Source organism: Manis pentadactyla, chromosome 10 (genome assembly GCF_030020395.1).
Source record: "Manis pentadactyla isolate mManPen7 chromosome 10, mManPen7.hap1, whole genome shotgun sequence".
Taxonomy (NCBI): Eukaryota; Metazoa; Chordata; class Mammalia; order Pholidota; family Manidae; genus Manis; species Manis pentadactyla.
In genome coordinates, this window is record NC_080028.1 from 49,679,356 (window position 1) to 49,697,139 (window position 17,784).

The 17,784-nt window shown below is 40.6% G+C and overlaps 1 long non-coding RNA gene across 1 annotated transcript; it reads left to right on the forward strand.

Moving 5' to 3' along the window:
• Positions 1-2,146: 2,146 nt before the first annotated feature.
• LOC130679087 (uncharacterized) lies at positions 2,147-17,293 on the forward strand. The gene is made up of 3 exons (XR_008992048.1): positions 2,147-2,499; positions 9,291-9,561; positions 14,171-17,293. It is a non-coding gene; the product is annotated as an uncharacterized LOC130679087 (long non-coding RNA).
• The last annotated feature ends 491 nt before the right edge of the window (positions 17,294-17,784 follow it).

Below are 17,784 nucleotides of genomic sequence, written 5' to 3' on the forward strand. Positions count from 1 at the left end.
GGAAATATCGAAAGTATAAAGAAGAAAATAAAAAGCACAGAAATCTCACCACCCAAAGATAATTGCTGTTAAGATTTCAGCTGTTGGGATTCAGTGTGTTTCCTGCCAGCTGAGCCCTGAACCTCACCCATTTTCCATTGCATCCCAAGATCCAATTTAATGGAGCAAGCATGAGCTGAGCACCTACTATGTGCTAGGTATATGTGCTAAGAACACAGACACAGTCCCTGTCCTTTAATTCTGTTGTGAGACTAACTCTCATGGATGGAAAAGCAAAGTGGAGTTTTAATTACCATGAAAAGTCCCCCTCCTTGGTTTCTTACTGAAAACAAATACTGCACTTATTAAACTTGATCTTTGCAGCTCCAGAAGTTCTAGAAAAAGAAGACACTTAGCCAAGACCAGTAACACCTTCAAAATGAAATATACTACAGGTTAATCAGGAATTTACCAAATTTATTTCTTATTATATACTTGATACAAGCAAAAAAAAAAAAATGTCCTAAGAGCAAATGCTTACAGATCTTACTTTATCCTCAGTGTGGTTTCAGTATAAAGCTGGGGCAAGGCAGTGGCCTGGTGATCCCAGGTGATTTATTTCTCCCAGCTTTGTAATCCTAGTAAGAAAATTAAGTTCTGCACACTTTAAACCCAATTTGGGTTCAGAAAGCCATAATTTCTTTTTGTAATTAATTAAACAAGGCAAACAGTGAGAAAATGTTTTGCACCAGAGCTGTTGCTGTTGGGCTCCAGCCTGTTTAAGTCCACTTACTCTTCAGCTGCAACCCTGCCTGAAGAAGGGAGAGAGACAGCATTGCACAGCAGGTCAGCACATGCCTCTGGAGCCTGCCCAATGGGGTTAGAAGCCTAGCACACCTCTTATTCAGTTCGTCACCTGTAGAATGGGCACATTAGTAACAGCAAAAGGTTGTTCAGGAAGATTAAATGAGGTAGGATTTGTAATGCACATAGACCAATGTCTGCCACCTAATAGGTACTATGCAAGCATTTCCCGATAATAGAAATAAATCCTGTCTGAATGGGATTCAAAGAAAAGTCTATGCCCTTTACTAATCAAAGATTGTGGACTTAAGAGTTGGCTAACCATTTCTTCCATTCTTTATGCTAGCTTCTTAACAAGCTGCTGGTTGGTTTACTCATCCATCTAATTTCATGAGAAGTAAGCTATTCCACTATTATTATTAGATGATAATATATCTTACCATTAGTCAGACACAGTTTTAATCATTCTGTGTGCATCACCTCATTTAATCTTCACAGCAGCCCATTTTACACTTAAGGAAACCAAGGCACAGAGAAGTTAAATTACCTCCACAAGGTGTCATAGTTGGTAAGTGGTGGATCCAGAATTCCATCCCAGACAAGCTGGTTCCAGGGACCATGCCCTTCACCAAGACCATGCACCACCCCTCAGAAAGCATGCTCTGTCAGGAGTAACATGCAACTTTAAATGCTCCTGATCTTTTTGTCTCTGTTATAAACAGAAATCAGGTATTCTCCAAGTCTCAACAACACTCACCAGTTCCCTATATGATGATGTCACTGCTGGCCATGCAACCACCATCTTCTTCCCTACCTGAACTTTTTTCCACTTTCATCAAAATTAAATTAGTTTTATTCCACAGAAAGATCAGAACCTACTGATTCTGAATTCTCTAACTGCCAGATTCATAGTCAAAGTACAGCTAAGGAAAAGTCAGCAGGGGAGTCAGTTGACCACTTACACCAGGCTGAACCCCAGTAGCGGGCTCTGATGGCAAAGGATCCCTCAGCCGACCCCATATTTCAGCTTTGCTGGTCCTTACGTCCAATTCCAGCCATTACCCAGGAAGATCTAACTGCGGGAGGAGGCTGATTTACAAACCGAGAACCCAATGTCCAGAAAAAGCTACTTTGAGGTGTAAAACCCACCTAGGGCATTTTCTCAGGACACTGACTTATTCTGGGTGAGACCGAGAACACCTGGAGTCCCACCACAAACCAGATGGTTGTCTTGTGAGGGCAGGATTAGAGCCAGAGGAATGAGTGATTTTAAAGACACCTGGATTTCCATCAAGTTACTGCCCTGAGAGAAATGCCCTCCCCCACCTCAGGCTGCAGAGGGGCAGAAGGGCAAACAGCCGCTCCCCTGGGCGGGGCAGCAGCCAGTCTGGGAGGCTCTCCTCCTTGGCTCCCTCCTCCTTAGCAGCATCACCTGTCAGGACCCTGTCATACTCACACTTATTGCAGTGCGTCAAGTGCTTGCATGTAATGTGCACATATCACATTCCAGGCCAGCTTTCTTGGGGACTGGTTTACCCCAGTGAAACTCAGGAGTTTCTCGTGACACTTCAGCATGACACTGACAAGCCACCACCTGGGTAGGGTTACTTCTAAGATGACTCACCTCACAGTCAGAGAGTCACATTATTTCTAAGCTTATTCCCAAATTCTGAGATCATCTCACCACTTAGAACCAACAGCTGCTCTATGCATCAGGTAGGGATTCAACATTTATAAGTGAAATGATAAGATAGGGTCCTCACCACCTAAAAGATAGGTGATTTGCTGAAGGGGGAAAGAAGGAAGTGAGAACTCTGTGGTCCAGTTAAGCCTGGTTAATTGCCAGTGGTTATTTATTCAAGGAACTTTAGAACTTTGATCTCATTTTGTTTTATTTGTCTTGGTCAAAAATAAATATATAATCTGTTGTTACAAGAATGACCTTAGAATTGTGACCCTTGAATCAAGCAAAGATTTGACAGAATCTAAACAGATATCATCTGAGGATCTGTAAGACTTGTAGCACCACAGATAGGAGAAGTATGAAAATAAATCAGCTTGGAATAACTGGAAATGATCTGTTGGGTCCAATCAGTTGATGAAGCAATGTGGATGGGGTTTGCAGGCTTAAATTAGACATGAAAATTAGGGGCCCCACGCTCAAAAGTAGGGTCAGGGCATTGTCTGAGTTCCCCGCATCTGACATTGAGACATTAAAAGAAACTTCTAGTAACGCTTGTCCAACACTGTGGGAAAGCTCATCCTAGACATTGTTGAAATAAGCTTCTAGGCCAAGATGGAGTCGCTCCTGCCCAGGGTGCCATGTCAGCAAACTGAACTTTTGTTCCTATAAATGCTGTACTTGACCAGAAAGGCAGTGTATCCAATAAGTCAATCCAAAATGCCTGGCCAAGTCTGGACTCTATACGTCTTTGTTCCTGGATTTTTCTACATAAGGTCAGATATGCAACCCCAGCCCACCACGGCTTGTTTGGCACAGGCACTTCCCCAAAACTCACCATTGCCCCAAATCCCTGGGGAGCAGGGCTCCACTGCTCAAGAGGCACACTGTTCCCCCAGTCCGTGGATTGTTTTCTCTTGAACAAAGGACATCAAACTCCTTACTACATTTTTTCGTTTTGTCATTTCACAATGTCTCTAGCTATAAATATTCTTACCCTGATCAAATCTCAGATCTAAATGCAACCTCAGCTATCCAAAAGGGCAATGTCAAATTACTTGGGAGGAAATAACTTCCTCCTTCTACACATCTGGGAAGATTTAGAATTAAGTACAGAGAAGCTCAAGTAAACCAAACCCTGAATTAATACTATTTTGAATTAAATTTGAGAATACTCAATAGCTATATATACAGTATTTTAAATACTTAAAACATGCAAGAGAAGTTGGCATATTAAAGAACAATTTAGTATCGCAGACTAACAGATTTGCCTTGTAATTCCAATTTTTAAATATATAATGCATATTTATTAGATTTGTGATTTTAAGATAAAAGGAAATTATGCTAAATTCATAAACCATATTAGAAAGTTTAAAATAACTTGACTTTGCCATATATGGATGGTATTTGATTTATAAGACTTATTTAAAGTTTATTAGTCACCCAATCGGTGTACTTAAAAAGAAAACTACATACTTTAAATTTATAAATGCAGTTTAAATTTCTCAAGGGAGTTTAATTAGCAAAACCAAATAGTAAGCAAACTCCCCCTTACAACTGATAAAACTTGCTAAGCGTATGGATAAAACAAGATCTATGAAGTGAACAAACTATTAAAGAAAAAATGTTTTAATTACAGCTTCAGTAAATCAAACATTAATTTTAATAATAATAGCAGCCCCAAAAAGTCTTCTCTAAGACTTCATAAAAGCCTTGCTCAGGGTTACACACACATGCCCACATGCACACATGCAAAAATTCATTTAACACCTATCAATATAAAATGGGCTCTGAGTGCAAGGGATCCTGGGGACTGATCTAACTCCGAAGTGAAAAAAGGTATTCAAATTACTCAGTAGTAAAATAAGCAAGAGATGGGAATACTCATTTTACAAAAAGGAAAAGTACCAATAAACACATGGAAAGAAATTGAGCCTCCTCAGTTGTTAAAGAAGGGCCGAGTAAAACCAGAATGCTTTTGCAGTGACCGACAGTCTTGTTTGCTTTGCTTCGTTTTTAATGCCAGGGTCCAGGTTAGCAAGAATTCAGGGACCTGTGTACTCATACACACGTAGTGTGGGCCAAGGGCAATTTGGTAGCTCACAAAAAATTTTTAAAGTCACATAAATTATGCATGCCCATTGGACAACTATTTTTATTCCCAAAACTTTATGCTAACGTAATCATAAAATAACAGTTTAAGCATTGAAGCACCTTGCAGTGCTGTGGATAACAGCTAAAAGTTAGAAAGAATGCAACTGGCCAAGAATAGATAAAATATGGCCTATTAATACAATGAAAACTGTGATTTAAATATGACATAAAAGAAATTTAGCACTTAAATCTACATTAAAAGAAAATAGTATCGTATGAACACTATGACCCATTTTTAACATATATACATGCATAAAGAAAAGTCTGCATGAATGGTCAAAAAAATAATAATAGTAATTATCTCTGAGTGGTACAATTATGCCATTATTTCCTTTTCTTTGTTATTCATATGTTTTAATATCTCACAAGGAACATATATTATTTAGTTATGTAATAAGGAAAAACACACACATGTTTGTGCATACTTGTATTTTGCTCATTTGTTCATTGATTTTTAAGGTATGAACAAACCGTAAGGAAAATGGGAAAAACAGATGAGGCCTCAGAATGTATAGCACAGGTAAGGTTTACTAAATATATAATTGACATCTGCTCAGGAGCAACATAAACAAAATTGCTCTAAGGGGAAATCTGCCTGACAAACGCACCTTTCCTTCAAGAAGCAAATAACTATGTGACATTCATCCCACAAACATTATTGAACACTTCCTATGACCAGGGCATGGTGCTGTGAGTGGGGTAGAGAAATGAAAACAATGTCCCTGCCCTCCAGGAACACACAGACTCCATAAGGAAGATCATCGGGCACAATAATAATAAAGGATGCTAAGCATACAGGCTGTGGAAGTTGAGAGGACAGCCATCTCATGTGGGAGGGATTCAGGGAAGGCTTCTTGGAGGAGGTGATGCTTAAAGGACCCTTGAATGGCTGGTGGGAATTGCTTGGGTAGAGATGGGGAGGACACTCCAGGACACACTCTCCACTTCTAGAAATGCTGTGTGAAATAGGTTTCAATCTCTAGAATAGAGACTAAAAGGCAAGGTTGATTCTAACCTGAGTTGCAAATCCCTCCTAGGAAAATAGGGCTCTCCGGACTCGCCAGGTCCCCATCTGCAACCTTCCTAAAAACAAATGAACAACATAAGGGCAGTGGAGATCATATCGTGTTTGTGGATTTGCAAATCATTTTGACTTGACTAGAATGAGAGCAGTGCAAAGGTTAGAAAATGTGCCTATGGAACAACCAAGCAGATAAAATCACTTCGCTTTTTAAAAGCCTACTCCACAGTCCAATTTTGAAAAAATGGGAAACTGGCTTAGAGAAAAAAAGTAGAGATAGAACTGTAAGTAGTGGAGGACACAAGGAATCAGTAATAATACTGATCATGTTTAAAACTGCTGTTTATTCCAAGCTTATCATAATGCCTGCTCTGAGGAAATCTTGCCACTCACATTCTCTCTCTTACTCCTCAAAATGACTCTGCTGTAAGGGCAAGACATAACTCTCCTAATTTTAGCAGTACACACTGGCCTTGGGAAAGACCATCTGAAGAGAGGAGGTGGCACGCGCCCTCGTGAAATGGCCCAGGTGGCTGCTTCGTTGCGGCCTGAGCAGCGGGAAGGGGACCAGCCCTCCTAGCCTGAGAGGACAGCGAGCCCCTCACATGTGCTCATGATCAAAGTGCAGAGTGCCAACCAGACACAAAGGCTCAGTGACTGGCTCGAGGCAAATTTGGCTCAGATCAGGGCTCTTGGCTGTGTGACCCTGAACAATTATATAACCTCTCTGGGTCTGTTGCCTCTTTTGCAAAGCAGGAGAAATAACATTTCGTGAACACAAAGGTGATAATGTACATAAACATGTGTATGTAGATACTTAGTCCAGGGCTTGACACATAGGAAGGGCTCAATAAATGTTGGCTGCTAGTATTAGTTTGTTTTTTCTCCTCTATTGTTAAAGGCTTTCACACCTATGACACTGGGAAACTCCTACTTTGAAAAAGCTAGTAACCTGACATTTACTCTAGGGTGTCCTTTTCTTCCACTGGGGAGTCAAAAAGAGACCACCGTTGGCAGGTTACAACAGGTCTGTGGCAAGCATTGCCCTTGTACCTTTGTCACTTATGAATAGTTGAGTCATTCACATTTAATTGTCCTCAAGTGAGATGAAAAACACAACCTGACATCCCCTGCCCTCCTCCACCACACACACACACACACTATTGGCTGCGGGTGTCTCACAGCCTTGGGCCACCCCCCTGCTCCCCGGATCATACAAGAACCCTAGGTATCACTGAATGAGAAGGTTGCCTACTATTTCCTCTCCCAGCAGGAGTGTTAAAAGGGAAGTCATTTATTCTAAAACTGGACAGTCTGGGTTGACTCTTCACACTCAAGAGCTTTATATTCAGCCAAGTGTTCTGAGTCATGTTTGTAAAGGGATTTGTCAAGACTTGGCATTACATTGGAGTTAGTGGCCACCAGTGTATTTGGCTTAAACATCCAGGTAGCATCTGGACCCCGGTAATGGGTCCAAGAGTGGGTCCACCTCACTTACTACAGGTTTTTATGAAGCCCCATTTAGAAGCAGGGGTTCTTCCAAGAAAGCTAATTAGTAGGTAAGAGGGGATGCATCATAACTTGGCAGAGCAGTAAGAGTGCAGCTGTGAAAAAGTCAGTGTGTGCCTCTTGCTCTCTGTCCCTCGAGACAAGAGATTTGCTTCTGTCAGTAGCGTTTATTATTGATACAACTTATGGCAACACAATGGAAGGCTCCTTCAAGCACAGGTAGGAAAGAGCCCTATGAGAGAAACACAGCGTGGGCCTGAGAGAGCTGCCGGGTGGTTACAAGCTCTCTATCTCTATTCCTAAGCTCCACCTGGCAGTGTGGGTAGAGTCATTCTCATTTAGTAGGGACCTCTGCTGGCTTTCTGTGACACTGCCCATTCTAGATCATTCTTATTTAGTTTTGCAGAATAACTTGATTCACTTCATATCAGAGGTGGGAGGCAACCAGAGACTGACTTACCCCAGTGATTCAACCAAGGGAGCCTAGAGATGTTAGGAAACTTGCCTAGCATCACCCAGTTACTCAATGGTAGGCCAGAACTAGAATTTCAGGGTTATCTAGTCCAACCCTTTCTTCTAGAGGCACCCCATCAACTCATTTTACACATCATATTCACAAGCTGCTGGGAAATTTGAGATTTTGTTTCTCACTCATCAGATTAAGGATTCTTTATTGCTGTATACTTATCTTTTATATCTATCTGGCTCAAATAAATATTAAAATGAGCTGGGCTTCCCTTGTCTAGCTTGGATTAATACTTAGTCTATAGGCACACACCTGATCATCTACATTTGCCCTCTTACAGCACTAAACTATGTTTTCTACCTTTATCTTGAATCTACCTACCACTTCAGCATTTTATTAAAAATAATAATAATAATAATAAGGGAGAAATGTGGGATTCACATATAAATCAAGTATAAAAATCAGACGAATATTCATATTTGACCTGATTGTTTATAGTTCATAATGCGTGATCAAAACCGAAAGTTTCTGTGATGACTGCCCTTGCACTGTTCACCATGTAAGAACTTATTCACTATGTAAGACCTTGTTCACCATGTAAGAACTTGTTCATTATGCTTCAGAAGATTGGAGACTGTTGAGAATTAGGCTTGGGGTTGATTAATGATTGTGCATTGAGTCCCCTATACAGAATTTTATTGTTGTTAACAACCATTTGATCAATAAATATGAGAGATGCCCTCTCAAAAAAATAAATAAATAAACTGGGCTTCCTGGAAGATCACAAACCAAATTACACAGGTTAGAGTGAGGCAAGCATGCAAAGCAGAGGATGATCCGAGGTAAGATGAGTAGGTGCAAAGTTGAGCAAAACTTGCCTTGGCTGCAACATTTGTGAACAACACACAGCATTAAACGAGCTGCCTGCCTAACTGACTCATTCCCCAGTCTGAGTTCAGACATTACTTTTTCCAAGAAGCCTTCTCTGAAGGCCCAAGTCTAGACTAAGTGTTGCTGCTTTTATAAGTTCCTATCAATAGCCTGTACCTCTCCTGCCGTTGTGCTCATCACACTTTAAGTACTTACTCATTTATGTCTGTCTGTTGGACCTACAAGTTCCTCTAGGGTGGGAACATTGGCATGTTCACCACCATATCCCCAGACCCTAGCACAGTGCTGGGCTCCACGGTAGCTGCTTCAACACAAAACAATTGAATGAATGAGTAAGGTATGGCCCGGGGTTTTGGCATTTGGAGGAGAATGTCTTCAGCAGCCCTTTCCACAGGGCCTGCATTGGGGCACCTCAGATATACACTACTGGTCTCACTGTAGCCAGAGCTGGAGTGCCCTATAAAACAAACTGCTAGTCTATCTATGGGCACACACAGGCTTGTGTGCATGTGCATGTGCACACACATGCAGTGGGGAAGATGGGAGAATGGGGAGATGAACATACTAGGGAGACCAGCTATCTGAGTGCAAGACCTAAGGAAGCTAGCTCTCTGGGGATTAAACCAGCCAGCTTTGAGGGGCTTGTCCCCCAGAGGTCAGAATCCTGTTTGGGGCTCAGAATCAGTTGTTCTAAACCAAAGATTAGAAATACTTGCTTGACTATTGGTAGATGAGGGCTTACATTTCTCAAAGAGATTGTACCTTTAATTTTCTTGGCTTTCCAGAGAAACATGACCCCAAATTTCCTTAAGGATGCTGTTTACCCTTTTGGGAATGAAAATGGCTGTCTTAAAGTTGCCAGGTTTTATGATGGCAAACTTTTACTCCAAAGTCGTGCAGGAACTTCCAATTGTGGAATGAAGATGTAGGCAAATCCTCTCTTCCAAAAACAAGTATAAAACTGTCAAAAACAGTGGTTTAAGTTCTATGGAAATCCATGAAAGGTAACCAACAAGTTGAGAATCATTTCTTCATGAGAAACTGCCAACTCTTCAGGTAAGATCTGCAGGAATCTGTGATCCCCTTGGCTGGGGCTGCTCTCCCGCCCCGCCTCAGCGGCCCAAAAACCAGCAGCTTTGCTGTCCGAAAGGGCAGGCTGTTTCAGGCAGGAGGTAAAGCCACACCACATCATCAGCAGAAGGAGCCAGCTTGGAAGACATGAACAGGGAAAACGACAGCTCTTCTAGCCGGAGCTTGTGGCCCTGGGCTTGGGGCAAGTCAGAGATTTAGCAGTGAGATCCTGGAATGAGAGAGCCATCAAACTACACCACTCACATGCATGGGGACGCTTGGGCGAGACAGGCTGACAGCCAAAGTCCAGGCTGATTTGAGAACTGGCTGAGCTCCGAATGCCCTCCAGACTGTGACAACCAAAATTGTCTGCAGATATTTGCAAATGTCCTCAGTGGGAAGGGGGGGGCAATATTGTCCCCAGCTGAGAACCATTGCTCTAAAGCAACTATCGAGGAAATAAAATTTTTTTAAGTTTTTAAAACTCAGGAGAGGAATTAAAAATGGTATGCTGAAAATTTTTTAACACAAAAGATGGTAGTAAATGAGGATCAGAACAAAAAATGATAGAAGATCTAAAGAAATAAACAGCAAAATGACAGATAGAAATTCAATGGCTTCAATAATTTGTTACTGTAAATGGACTAGACTTTGCAAAGGTAGAAACGGTGGATGGATATGAAAGCCAGACTCAGCTGCATAAAGTCTATAGGAGACATACTTCAGATCCAAAGACACAAACAGCTTGAAAGTAAAACAATTAAGAAAGATACACCATGTAAACAGTAATTATAAGAGAACTTGAAGAGCTGTATTAATGAATTTAAAGAATATAAATCTTGCTGGAGATAAATAGGGATATTATATAGTAACCCTAAATTTGGAAGGTGCAAAAGTTATAATGTATATGCCCATAACAAGAGAACCTCCAAAATAACAGGAAGCAAACTTAACAAAATTGAAAGGAAAAATAAACAACTCTGCAATTATAGTTGAGGTTGCAATGTTCCTCTTTTCTGTATTGATGAAACAATTAGAAAATCACTAAGACAGGAGACTCGAACAACATTATCAACCACATTGATCTAAATGATGGCTATACAACACTCTACTCACATGGCAGAATACACTTTTCATGCAAGCACATAAGAAACATTCTCTAGCATAAATGATACGCTAAGCCATACAACAAGTCTCAGTAAAATTAAAAGATTGAAATTATGCAAGATTATTCTACAACCACAGAGGAATTAAATTAGAATTCAACAAGATGAAATTTGAAAGCCTCTGCAGACACTGGAAATTAAACAAAAATATCAGAATAATCTTAGGCCAAAGAAAAAAAATCACATGGCAATTAGGAAATATCCTGGAAAACTATCCTTATTTTTATTACTCAGGAAACACACTGTAAGTGGTTACTTTTATGTTATATAGCCTTCCAGTTTTAGAAAGATTTATATTATAAATTAATATAATAGAAATATATAAATATATTTTATAAACATATACTATAAAATAGATTCATTCATGCTGTTATATAAAAATGTTTCATTTTTAAATTTTTAAACAAAATTTAAATCTTATCATAGATGGCTTTATAAACAGCCTTACTTTGCAGATATAAGGGACATTTATCTTGCTGGCCTTTAAACGGTACATCCACATACTTATCCAACTCTGTTTCTGGGAAATGCTATTATTAAGTGGTTTAAATGGAAGACGCCATCATCTTACAGATCCCAGCCACTCCCCATTCTCCACTGATTAATCAAGGGATGAGCCTGTGACCTAAGCTAAGCAGAAAATAAAACCCTGCACCTCTGGCTACAGTTAGTTGATTCAGGGATCATCATCTGACCCAAGTATTTTTTCACTTGGCTCCAGAGCAAGCAAATCTTAGCTGTGGTACCATGGCAAAGCCATGAGAAGCAAGGTTAAAGGCTAATGAAGAGGGAACCAGTCTAGAAAGAGGCTAAGATGAGGACGGGGCCAGCACCTCAGTGGTAAACTCTTGCCAACCCCAAGGTTCCAGCCCCTCTTTCCCACCCAAAGATACCAACCCAGAAATTTCCCCACCCCTCCTTCCTTTCACCCTCTATTGGATCATCACCATCAACACACAAACGAATTATTTCTTTCATCTTCAAAACAAATGGAGTCGCTTGAATCCACTTTCCTTCCAGAAGCTGCCCATCTCCTGTTCATGTTAGAGCGAATCCGTCAGAGGACCTGCCAATGTTTCTCCTGCCCTTCGCAGAGATAACGTTCTGAGACAGGGAACCAAGAAGGGACAGGCCATGGAATGGAGATGATCTGATGAGGAGAAGAGCCAAAATAGGGGACCTAGTTGGGCAGGACTGACCCTAGGAAGGATGGGGTTGTCCAATGGGGCCCAGAGACTGCCAAGGCAGAGGGGACAGACAGAAAGAAGGCAGAAAAAGCAGCAAAAGTGGGCATGCATGGGACAAACCTCAAAATCAGTGATGGTGCCAGGGGGTTACTTGGGGAGAATTGATCCTCCTATAATCCCCATCAGTGCCCTCTAGGCCACCTCATATCAATACATAATAACAAAAATAAAAATGGCATTAAAAGATGTAGTGTTTACTGTGGGCTATGCACTATTCTGTGTGCTATACACATAATAACTCATTTAGTCTTTACAACAGCCCTATGAAATAGATTAATTATATCCCCATTTTTCATATGAGGAAAATGAGTTTAAGTAAAGCAGTCAAGTAATTTGCCCAAGGTCACACAGCCAGTAAGTGGCAGAGCAGATTTGAACCCAGGAAGTCTGATTCCAGATCTGTTTTTTTAACCATTATCTGAAAGATAAAAATTTCTTGCCATGCAAAAGCAGCACCATAGCAAATGCCGAGGCATCTTGATCCACCCTAATCGCCTCTCAGGGGTCCCTCACATGAACAGTCTGAAACCCCACCACTGGGGTCTCAATGACCATGCAACCATCATGGAAAAACTGTCCCCCTGGAATCTTAGGAGATTCTTATAAGCTGATATCAAGTTCTTTCTTTCTTTTTTAATTGTTTACAACCTTAGGTCCTCCTCTGTCTTTTATAAATTTATTCCCTGCCCTTGCTTTCCCAGGTGTTTACTCCTATAGCTACTTGTCAGTGGATTCTTTCCTCTTCTGGTTCTCAATCAGAATCAGAGGGACATAGTCAGTAGGCAGAAAGAAGTACAAAGTCCAAGAAATGGACAAAAGAAATTTGGGAGAGATCAGGAAAAGAACCACCACTCTCCATAAACTGCCATGGCTCCCCATTGCACAGAAGGCAGAGTACTAATTCTCTAGCTTGGCCTGTGACTCTCTAGCTCCATTATCTGCCTCCATCTCTCCTTTACAAAGCTATTCATATGCATTATTTTATGCATATGCTTTCACACGCTTCACCACAGCCTCCTGGGGGAGGCATTATTATTCCCACTTTGCTGGGAATGACATTGAATCACTGGAGGTTAGATGACTTATCTAAGGTCCACAGAGTGGAGCCAGAATTTTATTGCAGGTATCTGAACCTCAGCTCCCAAGCTCCATTGCACTACCATGTGCAGGAGCTTTGAGCAAAGGCCTCAAATGTGGATGAGCAATACCCATTCAGAAATGTTCAAATGATCTGGGGTGAAGTCAAAGTTCTTTAAACAGGACATGAGGTGACAAATCAAAGTTCTTTAAACAGGACATCTTTCTATACAAAAGAACTTTGTAAAATTGTGAAGTGCTATATTTATTTTTTCTTGCTATAACATATTATTAACTGGTCTGTATTTAAATGAAGCATGTTTACATACCTATGGCTACACGCCATAGAATATCACTAAGTCGAGGTCTACTGTCTTGGATCCAGATGATCTCCATCAAAGCAGATAAGTTAAGAGCAAATTTTATAACTTAATAGTGTCATTCTCTTATTCAGCAGGCTGGAGTTATCTTCTCCTGGGGCCAGTATTTGGAATAAGAGGACATCTAGATTAAGAGAAATATATCTGTCATAGCTCCATATGATCCATCCCCCATTGGGAGGCCACAGCAATGCTCTCTGTCTTGGTGACATCCAAGATCACGGTCTCCAGCCAGTCTGATCTCTGGCCCCTCAGCTGCTCGGCCCACTTCTCCATCAAACACATAGCCAGCACCCTTAAGCCTTGCAGGTCCAGCTGCCTGAAGCCCAGGTCACATGTCACAATTAAGTCATAGTTGTCTTGGAGGTGGCTAACCCACCATCCGCCTCTTCCAAGATCAGCACAGAAGGCAATAGAGCCACATGGGAGGGAGAAGAAGAAACTCAGATCTCTCCTCCCTGGCAAACTTAGAGGATTTGGCATTTCTCTCCTTGCTTACAAATACCTCTGAAATATCTGCTGGGTGGAGTCTCAGTTCTGCATTTGAAATTGTTTACTTGCATTTCATTTTAATCTCCTGGTTGAGACTTGTGCCTATGAAACAAGCATGCATGGTTTTTAAAATCCTCCCACCTCCTGCTACTCTGTTTCGAAATTCCAAAAGCAACAGTTTATTTATTGTTCCAAGTTTGGCATTAAAATTCTCTGTATCTGTTTGTTCCAGTCCAGATGCAGTATTTACACTGTTCAAGAATGTCTCACAGGGTGACCAGCTGGCCCCATGATACTCTGGACTGTGATTTCTCTGCTCACCTTTCTCCTCTACTCCCCCTTCCCTTTTGGGTTGAGGTTCACTGGAGATCAGAGAACTTGCTGAGACTCCGGGAAAGGCAGGGACATCCCACAGAAGAAGAAAAGGCCCATGGAAGGCAGAGCCTCCTCTGTCTTCACAGGGAAAAAGCTGGGAGACGTGCCCAAGCAAGGCTGTTCAGGAGAAGGTTCAGAAGATCCCTGGAGACAGAAGCACGTCCCATCCCAGCCACTGGCCAGAAACCCTGCTGCAAGGGTGTGTGTACAGAGACGTCTCCTAGGATGAGATAAAGTGAAAAGAACCCCAAGAACAGGATTTTAGAGCTGGAGGACCTGCTCTGCCCACAACTTATAAACTATCTGTTACCCTCTCTGGAACTCAGTTTCTTCCTCATTAAAACTAGAGCAATTACACCTACTGTTCAAGGTTGCTGTGAAGATTAAAGTCCTTAGAATAGTGCCTGGCATGTAGTAAGCACTATGTGTTTGCTGTAGTAGTGTGTGGTGAAAGGCAAGAGCTAGAATCCTGACTCTCATTTATTAGCTATATAATCATGTGCAAATTACTTAAAACCTCTGACCTTTGGTTTCCTCCTTCATAAAACAGAGGTAACCACAGGATTTACTGAAGAGATTAAATAAAATTAAATGGGTAATGTATGGAAAGCACTAAGCACAGTGTTTGGGACTGAGTAAATGTCCCATAAACACTAGTTCTTATTATTTCTGTTGTATTATTGGTGTATTTCCCTCATCATGTCTAGTCTTGCTCTTCTCGTATCCCTCAAATACAGCTCCTTCCAACTCACTCTCCAGTAACAGCAAAAGAGACCTTCTTTAAAAGTAAGTAGACTCAAAATCTGTAGTGATGTCAGTGGTTACCTGGAACCAGGGCAGAAAGAAAGGAGGATTAACCGCAAAGGGGCACCAGGACTTTCTGTGATGAGACAAATGTTCTATATCTTCACTGGTAGTGGATTTCACGGGTATATTCAAATGTCAAAACTTTCAAACATTACAGTTAAAGAGATACATTTTGTCTAACAAAAACTTTGCCTCGATAACATTTGTTTTAAAAAAGGCACAAAAACTCCCTGGCCATCTATTGCAGTGCTACATTTTCTCTTCTCCATGGCATTTATCTACATATAAAGTTATTTCATTCATTTCTTTATATGTCTATTGTCCAACTCCTCCCCACCATCAGAACAGATACTGCTTAAGGATTCTGTCTTCTTCACCACTATAACTCCAGCATCTAGAACATAGCACATAGAACTAGCCTGGCACATAGTTGGTAAACAAAACACTGACAGATTGACTGATTATAATCTCTCAATGCTTCTACCTCCAAATTATGTACTGATTTCATTCATTCTTATCATCCCTATTACCACCAGTTTAACCAGACATCATTTCTTGCCTGGGTTATGCCATGATTTCCTTGCAGGTCTCCTTGCTTCCACCATTGCTCCTTCATTTCAGTCTCCACAGAGCCCCTACAGTGATTTTTTTCAAAATATAAATCAGATCACATTACTGACCTGCTTTCAAAAATTTTTTTAAAGGTGGGGATAATTTGATTATGTGCCTGAAAAAGTGAATAAGAAATTGAAAGGCAATTTAAAACTCCAGGAAAATATAAAAGCTATGAAAGAAATGTTATGATCCTAATATGATATAAACTAAAATGTAATATTAACAGCAGATATGAATCCCAGTCCACAAATTCAAAAAATACCTCAACTATTAATGATGGGGCAGCGAGTGGCTCTCAGAACAAAAAAATCAAGTCTTATATCTGCATAAGTTACCCTTTAAATGCCTGCTGTCGCAGTCTACATGCCCTTTATGTCTGGCAAATCTCTACTGCCTTCCTGCCATGGTAAGACAGATGAATCTTCTGTGAGGTCACCCAAGGTCTCATCTGCCTAAACACACAATGCAGACATGACTCTCTTGAGTTTTACTACCTCCCCAAAATACTTCCAGAAAATGAATCCTAGTCCCTCTTCTCTGGAAGCTCCAAACACCACTTTCTTCTCTATCAGATAGAATGAATCTCCTTGCCTTAGGGGAAAAGCCCTGCTTCTCTGAGACATTGTGTACACCCACAGGTCACATTCTCTTTTGCTTCTTTCCCCAAACCTATAATTTCTCTAAAGATATTAAGGGGAAACTAAAGCAGAAATTGCAGAAAATGTATTTTCTTATGCTGTCAAATATTTCACCCTAGGTAAAGTAGTACCAAATTGGCTTCCTACTTGGGTGAGGAAAGGGAAATAGGAAAACAAGGAGCAGTGAAAATGTGTTCATTAATATATCAAAAATATCACTTAGCCATGATCTCTGCCTGTAGTGAATTTTTGTGTCTTCAACAAAGAAAATTTATTTTCGACTCCCTCAATAACAGTGTCAGTTTTGAATTTTCCAGGTCAGTAGGTACTGTGACTGACTTCCTAACATTCCCATTCTATTCCACAATTAATGTAAACAATTCGTGGCAATTTACCCCCTTGCCAGTGATTGATTCAGGGATGGTCAAACTTAAATCAATTTGGGTCATTGAGATTCAAGGACAGTCTTGGTGAGAGCTCTGGGAAGGAACTTCCTCAATCTTTAATGCCATGGAAAGACAGGCTCTTTCTTTTCCTATAAGTTGTGACTGAGGAAGCACAGAGTTCCCCTTGCCACTGGCAGTCATACCACAACAATATGCAAAGATAATTGGATTTAAGATAAGCCAAAACTGTGGATGGCAGAGCAAAGAAATAGAAAGGACCTGCATATTTGATGACATCATTCAACTACTGAGTCGTGCCCTAACTCTTTTTTTATTGTTTAAGCCAATGTGAGTTGGATTTTCTGTTACTTACTGCTCAGTGGATCTTACCTGATACAGAATTTGGTGCCAGGAATAGAAGTGCTGCAAATAATAGACTTGGTGATTTATATGGTAGCCCCCCAAAAGATATGGCCACATCTGAATCCCTAGAATCTTAAGTGTTACTTATTTGGAAAAAGGGTCTTTGCAGGCATAATTATGTTTTATTTTGTTATTTTCAAGTTCAGTTCAGATGTTGAAGAGACACAAAGTAAAGACATTTTAATTAAAAAATTCACATTTGACCTTTATTATATGACCATTCCTCAAGATCAAAAAAGTCTTTCAAGAGAACTTCATATGGCTCAGAAGTTGAAGGCTTTTTATTTATTTATTTAGTTCCATGACTTATTTGATAGTGTTGTTAATTCCAGAAATTTATTCTCCTATAACTAGGGAATCTGAACACCTAGGTTCTATCTTGGCTACCATGCTGGGAGGCCTTGGGTAGGTTACTTCCTCCTCCTCTGAGCTTTAGTTACTTCTATAGAACTATCAGTGGTTCCCAAGCTATTATCTAGGGTCCTTGTTACAAATACAGATTTCTAGGCCACACCCCAAGCCTACTGAATCATATTTTCTAACATGGAGGCCCAGGGATCTGTATTTTTTATTAACCAGGTGATTATGACGTACAGCCAAGT